The sequence below is a fragment of the Arachis hypogaea genome, chromosome 2 (genome assembly GCF_003086295.3).
Source record: "Arachis hypogaea cultivar Tifrunner chromosome 2, arahy.Tifrunner.gnm2.J5K5, whole genome shotgun sequence".
In the NCBI taxonomy this organism is placed as follows: Eukaryota; Viridiplantae; Streptophyta; class Magnoliopsida; order Fabales; family Fabaceae; genus Arachis; species Arachis hypogaea.
The window spans coordinates 11,811,481-11,825,094 of NC_092037.1; positions in this window are offsets into that span (position 1 = coordinate 11,811,481).

The following is a 13,614-nucleotide window of genomic DNA, read 5'->3' on the forward strand; positions in this document are numbered from 1 at the left end:
ATAAAAAATTCTGATGTCTACTAAAATTTTAAAAATAAATATATAAAATTTATTTTTTAAAAAAAATAAAAAAATTGGCTGAATAGACAGGTAGTATAAGAATAACTATAGGAAAAAAAAGAATATATATAAGAATAGCATTGTTTAATTGTGTTCTACCTACACAATAGAAAAGACATTATTGAATAAAGATAACAGAAATGTGTAAATGTGTCTTTAAAATAGCCGTTTGTTTTGAGATATCGAGACAGATATTAGGAAATTGAAATTTAATATTATATTTGTTGGTTTAGAGATTGGTACTAAAATTTTTGCTTTTATCTCTAAAATTTTAGTATTTTAGTACCTCCAAAAAGTAAAGATACAGGAGACAAAAATTTTTAGAGATGGAGACTGAAATTTTAAAAATATTTTATATCTAAAATACTTTCATTTCAATTAATTAATTTCAATTTTACCCTTTGTACAAATTAAATTAGAATTTTATTCTTGTTTCAATTTCTGTCTCCCACTTTGCACCAAACAGAATATTAAAATTTATTTCAATATCTGTCTCTTAGTCTCTGTCTCTCAATCTTTCTGTCTCTATTTCTCCACCAAACACTACCTAACATTCTTTATTTTTTAAGATATATAAATGTTGACTTAAAAGTTAAAAATAGTCTATAAACCATTGAGACTTGTTATACATACAAGTTTTTTTGGCATATAAATTTATATAAGTTAATCCTAATCCAACAAAACCCACTTTTATAATGCGCGCGTGAAATCACGATGTTCTTCCTCCAACGTTTGTATCATGCGTTCTTCCTCCTCCTTTTTTTTCCTTCTTCTTTGCGTTCTTTCTCCTTTTTCTTCGTGTTCCTTTTTCTTCTTCGCGTGTTTCATCCTCTTCATCGTTCTTTTTATTGCTGCTGTTGTTGCTGCACTTTTTTCCTCCTACTCTTTCTATTGATTTTGCAATATTATGTATTTTATAAAAGGTAAAATAAGAAAGAAAAGATGAATAAGAAGCAGCAAAAGGTCTCCTAATTCATGGAATTTTTTTTCGGAGAAAGAGGAAGAATTTTAAATTATGCAGAATTTATCAGTACAAATCTACCGAAAATTCTTAAACAATACGCCTAAATATTTTAGTTTTACTCCAAAATTTGTTGCAATTACACAAAAATATTTTCTCTAATGCTGCATTTTTTTCTTTTTTCTTTATTTCTTTCTTTCTTTTAGTTAAATGAATGTAGATTCATCATCTTCCAAGTAATTTTGCAGTATTATGTATTTCTTCTTCTTCTTTGTTTGATTTTTTGTTTTTATTCTTGTTAAAAAATAGTAAAACAAGAAGAAACTTGAGAAAGTAAAATAAGAAAGAAAAGATGAATAAGAAAAAAAAAAGAAAAAGATGGTGATGATGATAAAAAAAGAAGAAAAAGCAGCAGAAAATGAAGAGGAGGAAGAAGAAGGGTTTTGAATTATATAAAATTTATCAGTATAAATCCACTGAAAATTTTTAAATAATTCACCTAAATCTCTTAGTTTTATCCCGAAATTTGCTGCAACTGCACAAAAATGTTTTTTTTTAATGCTACATTTTTTCTTTTTTTTTTTATTTTTTTCTTTTTTTTAGTTGAATGAATATAAGTTCACTTTCTTCCAATTAATTTTACAGCATTATGCGCTTTATCTTCTTCTTTGTTTAAATTTTTTGTTTTTATTATTGTTAAGAAATAATAAAACAAGAAGAAATTTAAAAAGGTAAAACAAGAAAGAAAAGATGAATAAAAAAAAAGATGGCGATGATGATAAAGATAAGGAGGGAGAAAATGAATAGTTTTAAATTATGCAGAATTTATTAATACAAATCTACCAAAAATTCTTAAACAATACACTTAAATGTTTTAGTTTTATTCCGAAATTTGCTATAACTACACAAATTGAGAAAATTCTATGGCAAAAATTTTAGATTAGGCAACGTCATCAATATGACAATTTCTACGATAATGACGATATGTATAAAAAGAAGATGACGATACTATAACAATGATAATCATGATGACGAAGATGATGAAAGAGAAGGAGAAAAACTGAGAAATTATCTTAAAAACAGAGACATGTTTTCTTTAACCAAATGCTACCCATGCTATCATGGCTTGAATGTAAATGCACAACTTTAGTTCCTTGATCCTACAACAATAATGCAATGACAAAGAGAGAATATATATGTGTTGAAAGAGAAAAAGATTGAGATGTTAAATATGATTAAGTGGAAACTTGAAAGGAATAATAAGAGACGCTCACTGATTTGAAAAGAATGTTGATTACGAATATGTTACTTTTGTCCAACCAAAAAAATGAAGAAAATAAAAGTAAGAGAAATTAAGAATATGCTGTGCCACCTGTGGACGATATTGATAACTAGATGAATAATAACTTAGTGTTTAAAGGTGAAATATAAAAAATAAAATTTATGTTTATGCCTGTTCAACACATGGTGAGGGTATAAAAGATTTCAATCTTTCATTCATCACTGTACCTTTTAAAGTTACCTTTTGGGTATTTTATAAATCTAATACTAAATCTTAACTAGTTTAAAAGATACATGTACTCATGTTGTGTCATTGTCATTTTTTTTATCCTTTTAAAATTTAATTTTAATATATTAACAGTAAAAATTATTTTACACAATTATTTAATCACATCATTTTTTTTAGATAGACTATTTACGCGATAATAAAAAAAATGATAATTATTTTTTTATATAATATTAAGTTCTAGATACATTCCTAAAATTTTATTATATTATTTGTCAAAATTAAATTCGTCTTTTTAATCTTACTGTGTCAAGGATGTTCTAGATAAGAAAGTTATGAAATAGAATACGTTAGAAACAAATAAGAATGATTTATCATTTTTTTTCCGTTAACGAATGATTTATCATTTTCAACTCTAGATTATTAAGATTAGCAGATCGATCATTGAAATAATCTTCTCAACGGAAAAAAAAAATCTCTCAACATTGATTAGCTTTTTTGTATTTAAAAGGTTGAAGCTAGAAACTTTATTTTAGAAAAATAAGTGTTGAATCAATTAGCCTAACCAAACATTAGTTGGTTGATTTAGGATAAATACGGAAAAAAATAAGAAAAATCAATAATTTATAAGTTAATATAGATTTTGAATGTATATTTTTATTTGTTAAGTGATATTTTATGTGTTTATTTAAATTTTTTTCATAAAAAAGAGCTAACCTTATTATGTTATTTCTTTTTGATACAGTCCTCTTTTATTTGTGTTTTGTATCCTATAAAACAATGATTGAGACAATAAATATTACGGTTTAATTTTGGCTTTTTAAAAAGAGTTTAATTTTAAAATATTGATAATGTAAAATATTTTACACAATTATGTAATTATATATCACTACAACAGGAATAAAAAATAGCGGCAGTTTAATTGTTAATTTGCAGCAATTTTAAACTGCCGCTAAACATAAATATTTTGCGATGATTTTTAGTAACTGCAGACATAACCTAATAAATCAATTATTTTGCCATATAAATTATAATTATTTTTGCTGATATAATATTATGTAATGACATATATATATAAAATATAATGTATTAAAATTAAATTCTTCTAAAAAAAGATAATTTTTGTTGCAAAAATACTGCATTATCGTCCCATATTAATATTCAATAAGTTAATTTACTGGAAATAATTAGGAAAAGGAATGGAAGATACATTTGAGTTGAGGAACGAGATTACTAATAATAACAAGAGATAAAGTTGGCGTAATAACAAAGAACACACTAAGATTGTTGAAAGAAACTTGATAATACTCAAAAGTGATTATTAGTTTTCTAATCCTTCAAAAAAAAAAAACAATAAATAATTTTTAGAATAATACTATATGATCAGTAAATATTATTATTTTTTATAACTAATAATAATTTGTCTTTATATTTACAGAATTTTATACATAAAAATATATAATTTATATTTATATTTATTAAAATTTATATATATAAATTAATATAATTTATATTTATATATTTTAGAATTTATACATATTAATTAATAAAATTTATTTATTAAAAATAATTTAATTTTTATACTAATTAAATAATAATAAAAAATACTAAAAATGAGTGATTTCTAAGAGTTTCTAAGCTAAAGATTATTGCGCTGTAGAAAGTCAATGGCATTGCGCATGCATGGTTTGATTTGAATGGAAGACAATAATGAAAGAGGCAATAGGGCTTGATTGATTGAAATTGAAATTGAAACATTATAGGGTGTACAACGTGCTCTATGCAAAATCCAATTTGGATGTGTATGTGTTATTGCAACATGACAAAATCAATAATGTCTATTGGGAAATCCCAATCTTGTTCCCCCTCCAAATGGAACCCAAAAACAAATAAATAAATAAATAAAATTCAATTGAGAATCCCTTCATTGTTTTTGCTTTTCTTAAATTTGTTCAAGACATACACTGTAGAATATGAATATGGTCCATTCCATTGTTTTCTATAGTACAAAACCATATGCAAGGGACACATTTCAATTTGAAGCGTGACATAAATTAGATTATTGATTATGATTCCATTAATATTATTTGTTGCCATTGCAAATTATAGAATAGAAAGGCTGTCATAATAGTGTTTCTTATTCGATTCCTTGCAAACTTGCAATTGGAACAAGAAAAGCATACCAGATTTATAATTTTTGTAGCATCAATTTTATTTTTCTATTATGGGTAATAAGGAATTATTACACTATATACTAAAACTTTTTATATATTTATATGATGCAGTAAATTTATGAAGTAAATATAGTCAAAATATATAGTTCTTTAAATTTTATTAATTAATCAAATTATTAGCCCCTCAAACTTTCACTCAATTAAATTAGTCTTCTAATTTTCTAACGTTAATCACGTTTGAAACCCTCACAAAACTAAACTGTTTTAATTTTCTCAGAGAATAATTTTTTGCCAAAAACTAATTCGTCGCAGATTGAAATTCTATTTAAAGGTCTGTTGCTAGTCAACAGGTTACTGTATGCATAAGGCAGATTCAAACTTCCAATATTTACTTAAGCGGACAAGTGAGCTAACTATGACCAATCCAAATTAGTTAAAAAACTCCCATACTTGAATCAAACATAAATTGAGAAAACAAACAATGCAATTATTATTCAATCCCTTTAGTGAAATACAACTAATAAGAACAACAAATTAACAAAAAAATATTTTAAAAATTATAAGCCAAAAATATTTTTATTTCACAGGATTTGAAACTATAATTAACAAAAAAAACCCAAATATGGTTGTAAAGAATGAAGTATGGAGGAAACATCAGATAACAAATATGATGATGATAACAAAAGATTTGAAAGACTAATTTAATTGGGTGAAAATTTAAAAGATCAATTTGACTAGCAATTAAAATTTAAGAAATTATTTTGATCATTTACTTATATTTATATTAAATAATTTACATAAATATCTTTTAGATTAATTTTGCTATGCTTTTAGTCTAAATGTTGAAACTGTTAGTTTAATTATATCTTGTGTTAATTTTTTTTATATGATTTGTAAAATTATGGTGGTGATAGTAAAATATTTTTAATGATGTGATTATAATTAAATGATTGTGTTATATATTCTACACTATATACCTAAATTAAATATTTTAATACCAATAAAAGTCTAAAAGTTTTTCGGCTGTGGTAATTTCCTCTGTAGGGTAGTTTATGGTAGTTCTCATCAAACTTATCTTCACAGACACTTTCAATTTGTCTTAATCATAATTTAGTAAGAATTTAAACCCTTTTTTTTCATGACTCACAATGAATTAAAAAGTTGAGAGCTTTAGAGTAAGTACTAGTGGCGAGATCGAAGAGAGAAACGTATGTTAGAGTTCAAAAGGGAGCGACGCAAGTAAGGTCGATGAAAGAAATGCAATAAAAAAAATTAAGAAAGAGTATGACAGAACTTCAGTATGATGTGGAAGTTCAGTGTAATGAAGATTCGATGCGACGGCGATACAAGGTCGAGAGGCACGAGCATTTAGAGGGAATGAGTGTAGAGACACGAAAGATATAAAATGAAGAGGAACACGTGATCCTAAAACTTTTATTTTAATATTTTTGATGGAATATTTTAAATTACAAACAAAAAATCTGTTTGTAATAATTTAATAAAATACAATTTTTTATTCATTTAAATAAATATAGATTTTCTGTCGGTAACTATTTTTTACGAAAAAAAACTAATTTTTTCGATAGAATTATCAACATATTTTTTTTCCGTTTATAATTCATGCTAATTCGTCTTTCTTTATTTTCAACAATTTTTTTTTGCAAAATCTATCTATATTTTCGTTAAGATAAAATTTATCGAAAATATTCGTATGTGATAAATAATTTTTTAGTAGTTTTTTTTTCAAAAAAAAAGGGTGAAAATCCACAATTAAATTTTGAATTAATATACGATGAAAAAACACATTCTTGTGTTGTTATTTCATCTGAATAATCAGCATTCCGTTGATTGTTCACTATTATAGCAACATAGGTAGGAAGTTAGATTCCCACAATTATTTAAAATTCAACTCATAAAGTGATAGGTCCCTTTCATCATTTATAAGATGAAAGAAAAAAAAAAATCAGAAATATTATTTTAATTTTAACCGTTAATTTTAATTAATATATTATATATTTTTTTATAATTAATATTGACAACTAAAATTATCAAAAAATGATGTCCAAAAATATTTGAAATTTTTTTATAATATAATAATAAATCACCAAAAAATATAATAATAATGATAATAATAATGATAATAATAATAATAATAATAATAATAATAATAATAATCACGCACTGTGATCAATGATATTAACGAGATTCTAGGTTGATATATATATATATATATAAAGTGATATGGTTAGCATGTGCCATTTGTCAACTGAAATGAAGAAAAATGAGGAATGAGATAATGATTAGTTATCTAATACCCTAGCTAGTGTAGTGTGACCTAAAATAACAACTTGGATGCCAATGAGCCGTAGCTCACACGGCATTCCGCCCCTTCCTCATCTCAAAGGTTTCGGGTTCGAGTCCTACCAGCTGCAACCGAGAAGAAAAATTGGTAAGTATATGAGGTATGTGTGGGTGTGTATTGTGTACCTAGGATTGGGGGTTGTCCAATCCACTGGGGTACCTAGGATTGGGGGTTGTCCAATCCATCGACCAAAAAAAAAAAAAAAAAAACAACTTGAATGATATCGTGGCCAATCCTCAAAACATATATTGACAAGTAACAAAACTATCAAAATATGGAATCTCAAGTATATAATGAAAATTAATATAAGCATATATAAGTCAAATATCACTAAGTGGGGACATATATTTCTAGGTTTCTTATTTAGATAAAATTCCAAATCTATTGATGATTGTGTATGAACTTAACTAATTAAATAATGGTTGGACAATAATAAGTAAGATAAGTTTTCATGAATAATTGGGTAAAATAGTAAGTTTTTAATGTATTTAAAAATTGTTATTGATGATTTTGGATTTTGTATATTTTCTTTTATCTAAAAATTTTAGAATAAAGTAAAAGTGGTCTTTATCGTTAGTTGTTAATTACTTGTTACGTTGTACTACAAACAAAGTAAATTATTTCCACACTTATATCATGATTTAAAATAGGTTAAAGTACTTTGTTAGTTATTAATGTTTGTGTTAAATATTAATTTTATTTTTAATATTTAAAATCATTTTTTAAAATATTTTATTTTATTCTGTTTTATTCTTTTAATTAAAATTAATTTTTTAAAAAAATATATTTTTTTATTATTATTTTTCTTTTTCGTATTATTCTGTCATTTTTACTTTTAAATGACTATAATTATTATTATGACCACTACAATGAAAAATTTTGTCATTACCAGAAAAAGAAAAATCATAATGGACGAAAATTGTAGTTTTAGAAAAAAAAAATTTTAACCAAATGATTAAAATAAAATAAAATAAAATATTTGAAATAAAAATAAAATATTTTAAATATTAAAGATATGATAAAATTAAAACTTATTCAAATATTAAAGACTAAAACAATATTTTATTCTTTAAAATATAAGTATCTATATTCAAATTAAACAAAGCCATGCAGACGTTATTCTCTCATTGAATGATAAAAATAGAACTCAAATAAGCCTGCGTATGTCTTGCTTATTATCAAATGAGACTAAAAAAAAAAAATACTTGAATATGTTTTTAGATAAACTAACATCATTTCAGTTAAAACAATATAATATAATATAATCATCATTAGGCACCGAAATTATACAAATCTTAGTAGTTAAGTAGTGTGTTAATTAATTTATTTTGATGACAAACTGTAAAATAGACTTCTTGTTAATGTAGTGGGTAAAAAACCAAAATGAGGCAAGGAGAGCTCAAAATTACCTAATTCAGCCAAATGAAAAATCAATACATGAATCAACCAGGACGAATTATTATATAATTCGAATCAATATGATTCGAATTATAATTACATGTAATTCGAATTGATATGATTCGAATTACTAGGAAGCCAAGAATCCAATGAAGTTCGAAACAACTTGTTTCGATTTACATCAACGTAATTCGAATTTACTTAATTCGAATTACTAGGAGAAGTGGATTGTAGGGAGGTTCGAATCTAGTTGATTCGAATTAGGTGAAATTTGAGTTGCATAGTAATTCGAATCAACTTGATTCGAATTACAAGGAGTTCGGCTATAAAAGGAGTTCGAGCCAAGTTCATTCGAATCACTTTCTCATTCCCCAACCCCACCAAATCCCAGAGAAGAAGACCAACGTTCAGTACGGGTGCGACCAAAGCGGCTGTTTCTGTCGATGGGGGACGATCCGGGAAGGCTTTATCGTTTGGATGGAGTAGCTCATATCGCCGGTGTGATCAACGACGAGGTTAGTGGTTTATGAAAGCGGTTTATGATAACGGTATTTGTTAATGGTTTTTTATAATGGTTTATGTTACTGTTAGTGGTTTAGGATAGTGGTTTAGGAAAGTAGTGTAGGCTAGTGTTTTTTGTTGATGGTTTTTGTTAATGGTTTTTGTTAATGGTTTTGTTTTAGCGGTTTATTGTTAATGGTTTTTGTTAATGGTTTAGGAAAATAGTGTAGGCTAGTGGTTTTTGTTGATGGTTTTTGTTAATGGTTTTTGTTAATGGTTTTGTTTTAGCGGTTTATTGTTAATGGTTTTTGTTAATGGTTTTTGTTAATGGTTTTTGTTGATGGTTTTTGTTAATGGTTTTTGTTGATGGTTTTTGTTAATGGTTTTTGTTAATGGTTTTTGTTAATGGTTTTGTTTTAGCGGTTTATTTTACTGTTAGCGGTTTACGCAAGTGGTTTATGCAAGTGTATGAAATGTTGGTCGTTTGTTTCATATATCTGTTACCCATCATGATTTATTTCCTGGTTCGTTATAAAATATATCGGTTATGTTAGTGGTTTGTGCATCTGTTTTAATTATGCGGTTTATGTACTGGCCAGCCTCGTCGTTGCATATCCAGCGTTAGGCGGCAACAGGGGATGCGTCTTGATGAGAGGTATGTCCCGTACTTGCAGATGGCGGGACTTTACCATCTTGCGAGACTGAACGACAGATGGTTCCGACTAGACGAGCCCCTAGTCAGCGCATTCGTCGAGAGGTGGCGGCCTGAGACGCACACCTTCCACATGCCGTTCGGAGAGTGCACTATCACGCTTCAGGACGTCGCATACCAGCTGGGGTTGCCAGTCGACGGAGATTATGTTAGTGGTTGCCTTACGGACTTCCACCTTTACATTGAGGGTGGGAGACCTGCTTGGCAGTGGTTCCATGAGTTGCTCGGTGTTTTACCTCCGGAGAACCAGGTGCAGAAATTCGCAGTCAACTGCACCTGGTTTCAGGAGACATTCGCAGAGTGTCCAGATGGGGCAGATGAGGAGACAGTTAGGCGATTTGCCCGGGCCTATATCATGATGTTATTGGGTACGCAGCTGTTTGCCGACAAGTCCGGCAATCGTATACACATCAGATGGCTACCATATGTTGCTCGGCTTGAGGAGATGGGTCGCTACAGTTGGGCGTCGGCGGCACTAGCATGGCTGTACAGGTGCATGTGCCGAGTCGCCAACAGACATGTGGTGACCTTAGCTGGCCCGTTATAGTTATTACAGTCGTGGATCTTCTGGAGGTTTCCCACACTTAGACCATCTGGGTATGATGAGATCAGCTGGCCCCTTGCCTCGAGGTACCGTTATTGTTTTGTACTAGATATTTTTTTGTTATTATTTTGTAATTATGCCCTATATTCTTCTGTTTTGTTGTACGCAGATGGTCTGGTTACAACCCTGGGATTAGCAACAAGGGACCTCGGGTACAGATGGCTCGCATGAAGATCGACTTGTTACAGCCTCGGCAGGTAAGTAAACAGAACATTTGTGTATCTCAAGTCATTGTTGAAGTTTATATCACTTAACTGAAAGTACAAACGATTTAATTTTGGTTTTTTCAGTTCATATGGATGCCCTATAGCGCAGTCGACGTCATCCAGGTTGTCCATCCTGAGGTGTTGGAGCCTCGGCATACGATGTTATGGCGATGCAGGACGTCCCTGATTTATTTTGCGGTTGTCGAGTGGCATCAGGTTGATAGAGTTTTACCTCAGTTTGGTGGCGTTCAGCCCATACCGTCTCCCGCCCTGAACATCGACTTCCTGATGTCGAAGGACGGGAGAGGAGGTGACCGTTGGTTCCCGGCACAGTACCCTGACTGGCATCTTCACTGGCAGGAGCGTGCTGATCATATTCTACAGTTTGACATCGTGCCCGACCCCGGACCGTCACATGAGTTCTTGACATGGTGGTATCAACACGGAAAGAGGTTTTTGTCGCCGGAGATGTTACTGGGGGATCCGAGAGGTGTTCCTATTCCAGATGAGGCGACGCAGAGGGGTGCAGGCCGACTTCCAGACATGGACCGGGTCGAGGATGTTCCTGACAGACATCGTATTGAGAGGAGAGCACGAGTTGGGACACGTCGTAGCCAGCGTGAGTGGAACTGGGTAGATCAGGCTATGGATGCCGGAGACGACCCAGTTAGGGGTGGGGGGAGAGTTCGTGGTCGTGGAGGCAGGAGGAGGGTGGGTGCTGCTAGACAGGGTGCCCAGATGCCTGGGGGAGGTGATGTTGCGGGGGTTGATAGGGCCCATCAGGGCGGGCATCATGGTGGGCCCCCTGGATCTGGTATGGGAGATCCCACGAGTCACACTGATGCTGGGCTTGGTGGTGGAGGTCTTGGAGATTACTTCGTAGGTGTTCCTGGTGATGATCATACCCTTCAGGATAGTACTCCATGGGTGAGTCCTGGCTCGATGTTTGGAGACTTTCTTGCTAGTGATGGCATTGTGCACGAGTTTGGTGGACCACATTTCCTTGAGGATATCCGGACCATCATGCAGGAGGATGAGGCTGCAGCCGGACGGGTTCATACGACAGGGACACAGGCACCGCTGGACGTTGATTTGAATGAGCCTGCCACGGTAGCTCCTGCGCATCCTTTTGCCATGGGTGGGACCCCAGCATCGGCGCAGAGTATTGGATCACACTCAGTTGCCGGCCCGTCGTCATCCAGACCCGTCCATGTTGCGCCTATGACCCCCAGACAGCCAGTTCCGGATGACACCGACGAGTCGATTGAGGATGAGGAGCCACTTATTCGTAGGGGCTACCGGACACGGGTGCCACGCCGTTGCGGCACTGGATCGCACCTGTTTAGATGATTCATGGATAGTGGTGTATGTCTTGTTATCATATTTATATTGTGTACTTTGTTGGTTGGTTATCATTGTTATGGTATGTACTTTCTTATTATGTTATTTGAGTTTATGTTATGTACTCTCATGTTTTGTTATGTCATTTACGTGGATGTATTCTAGTTTTATGTTATGATGTATAGTTTCATGTTATGTTATTCGTTATCAGTCATACCATGATATAATGTTGTTTGTTCTAGTTATAAATGTCAATGATTTAAAAGACATTCAACAGAAATATTTGGTACAAATAACAAGTTTCATTACACATACGAAACAAAGTAATTCCAGACAAGTTGTAATACATTAAAAGTTAAAAACAAATAGAAGACAAGTGCTAATACATTAACAAACGAACACAGACATAGCAAATCGCCTACTGATTTCCAGCAGTCCCGCTGGGGCCTGCGGCTTGTGGACAACTACGCCTGGTGTGACCTGGCTGCCTGCAGAGGCCACATCTCTTTGGCCGGTTCGGATCTGCTTCATCCATGTTGGTTCGAATTCTTGTGGATCTAGGACGACCCACCCTCGCACGCCTCATACTCGGATCCGGTATAACGGTAGGCCCGGCATAAGGTGGCCAGAAACCCTCCGGAATGGGAGGGGCAAATCCCATCTGATAGACACCGAAAACGGAGCTAAGGCGATATACCTCGTGGACGTAAGGCTGCCATGTAAGCCGTGAATAAGCACAGCATGCCAGTGCGTGCGGACAGGGAAAATGAAGTGCTTGGAAGTATCCACAATCACAAGTCTTAGACCCTAATGAGACCCTGTACGTACCAAGAGAGAATGAGCCTGTCGGAGTCGTCTCAGCAACGGTGTACTCCGAGTTATCCCTGTCGTAAACAGTCACCGTGAAGTGCCTGGTTGTTCTCAGGTTGGCCTCGATACACTTTACTAGGTATTGACTGAATTGTTGTCCAGTACCCATCTGAGCCTCGGCCTCCCTACCCTTACGGACAAATAGCTCAGCTAGCCTTCCGTATGTGGCCTTAACCAGCGAGCAAACAGGGAGGTTTCTAACCCCCTTCAGGATTGAGTTGACACATTCCGAAATATTGGTCGTCATGTGCCCGAATCTCCGACCCTCATCACAGTGCTGTGTCCACAATGAATACTCGATTCGGTTCGCCCACTCACACATTGCCGGATTCTCAGAGCGCAGAATGTCAAACCAGTAGTCAAACTCCACCTCGGTCTTGGCATATGCGGCGTTAACAAGAAGCCTCCGGGCATCTTTTCCCTTGAACGTCAAGGCAAAATTCGCTGCAACGTGTCGAATGCAGAACGCCCGGTACGCAGCAGGCGGTAGCCATCCCCCATCCGGAGCCTCGAGGGCTGCCTTGATGCCGTTATGCCTATCTGAAATAACTAACAGACCCGGCTGAGGTGTCACGTGGTCACGGAGGTGGGAAAGAAAGAAAGACCATGACTCAGCATTCTCACCCTCAACTAGTGCAAATGCCACGGGGAGGATGTTCGAGTTTCCGTCTTGTGCAATGGTGACTAGCAGTGTTCCCCCATACTTCCCATATAAATGGGTGCCATCAATACTCACCAAAGGCTTGCAATGACGGAATGCCTGGATACAAGGGGGGAAAGTCCAGAACAACCTATGAAAATAAACCTGAGAATCGTCTACCTGTCCCCCAACTCGAACAGGGCAAGTCCTGAGGACGGCTACAGTGCCAGGCATCGTCAGCTGAACTCCTAAAACCCACCTAGGGAGCTCATTGTACG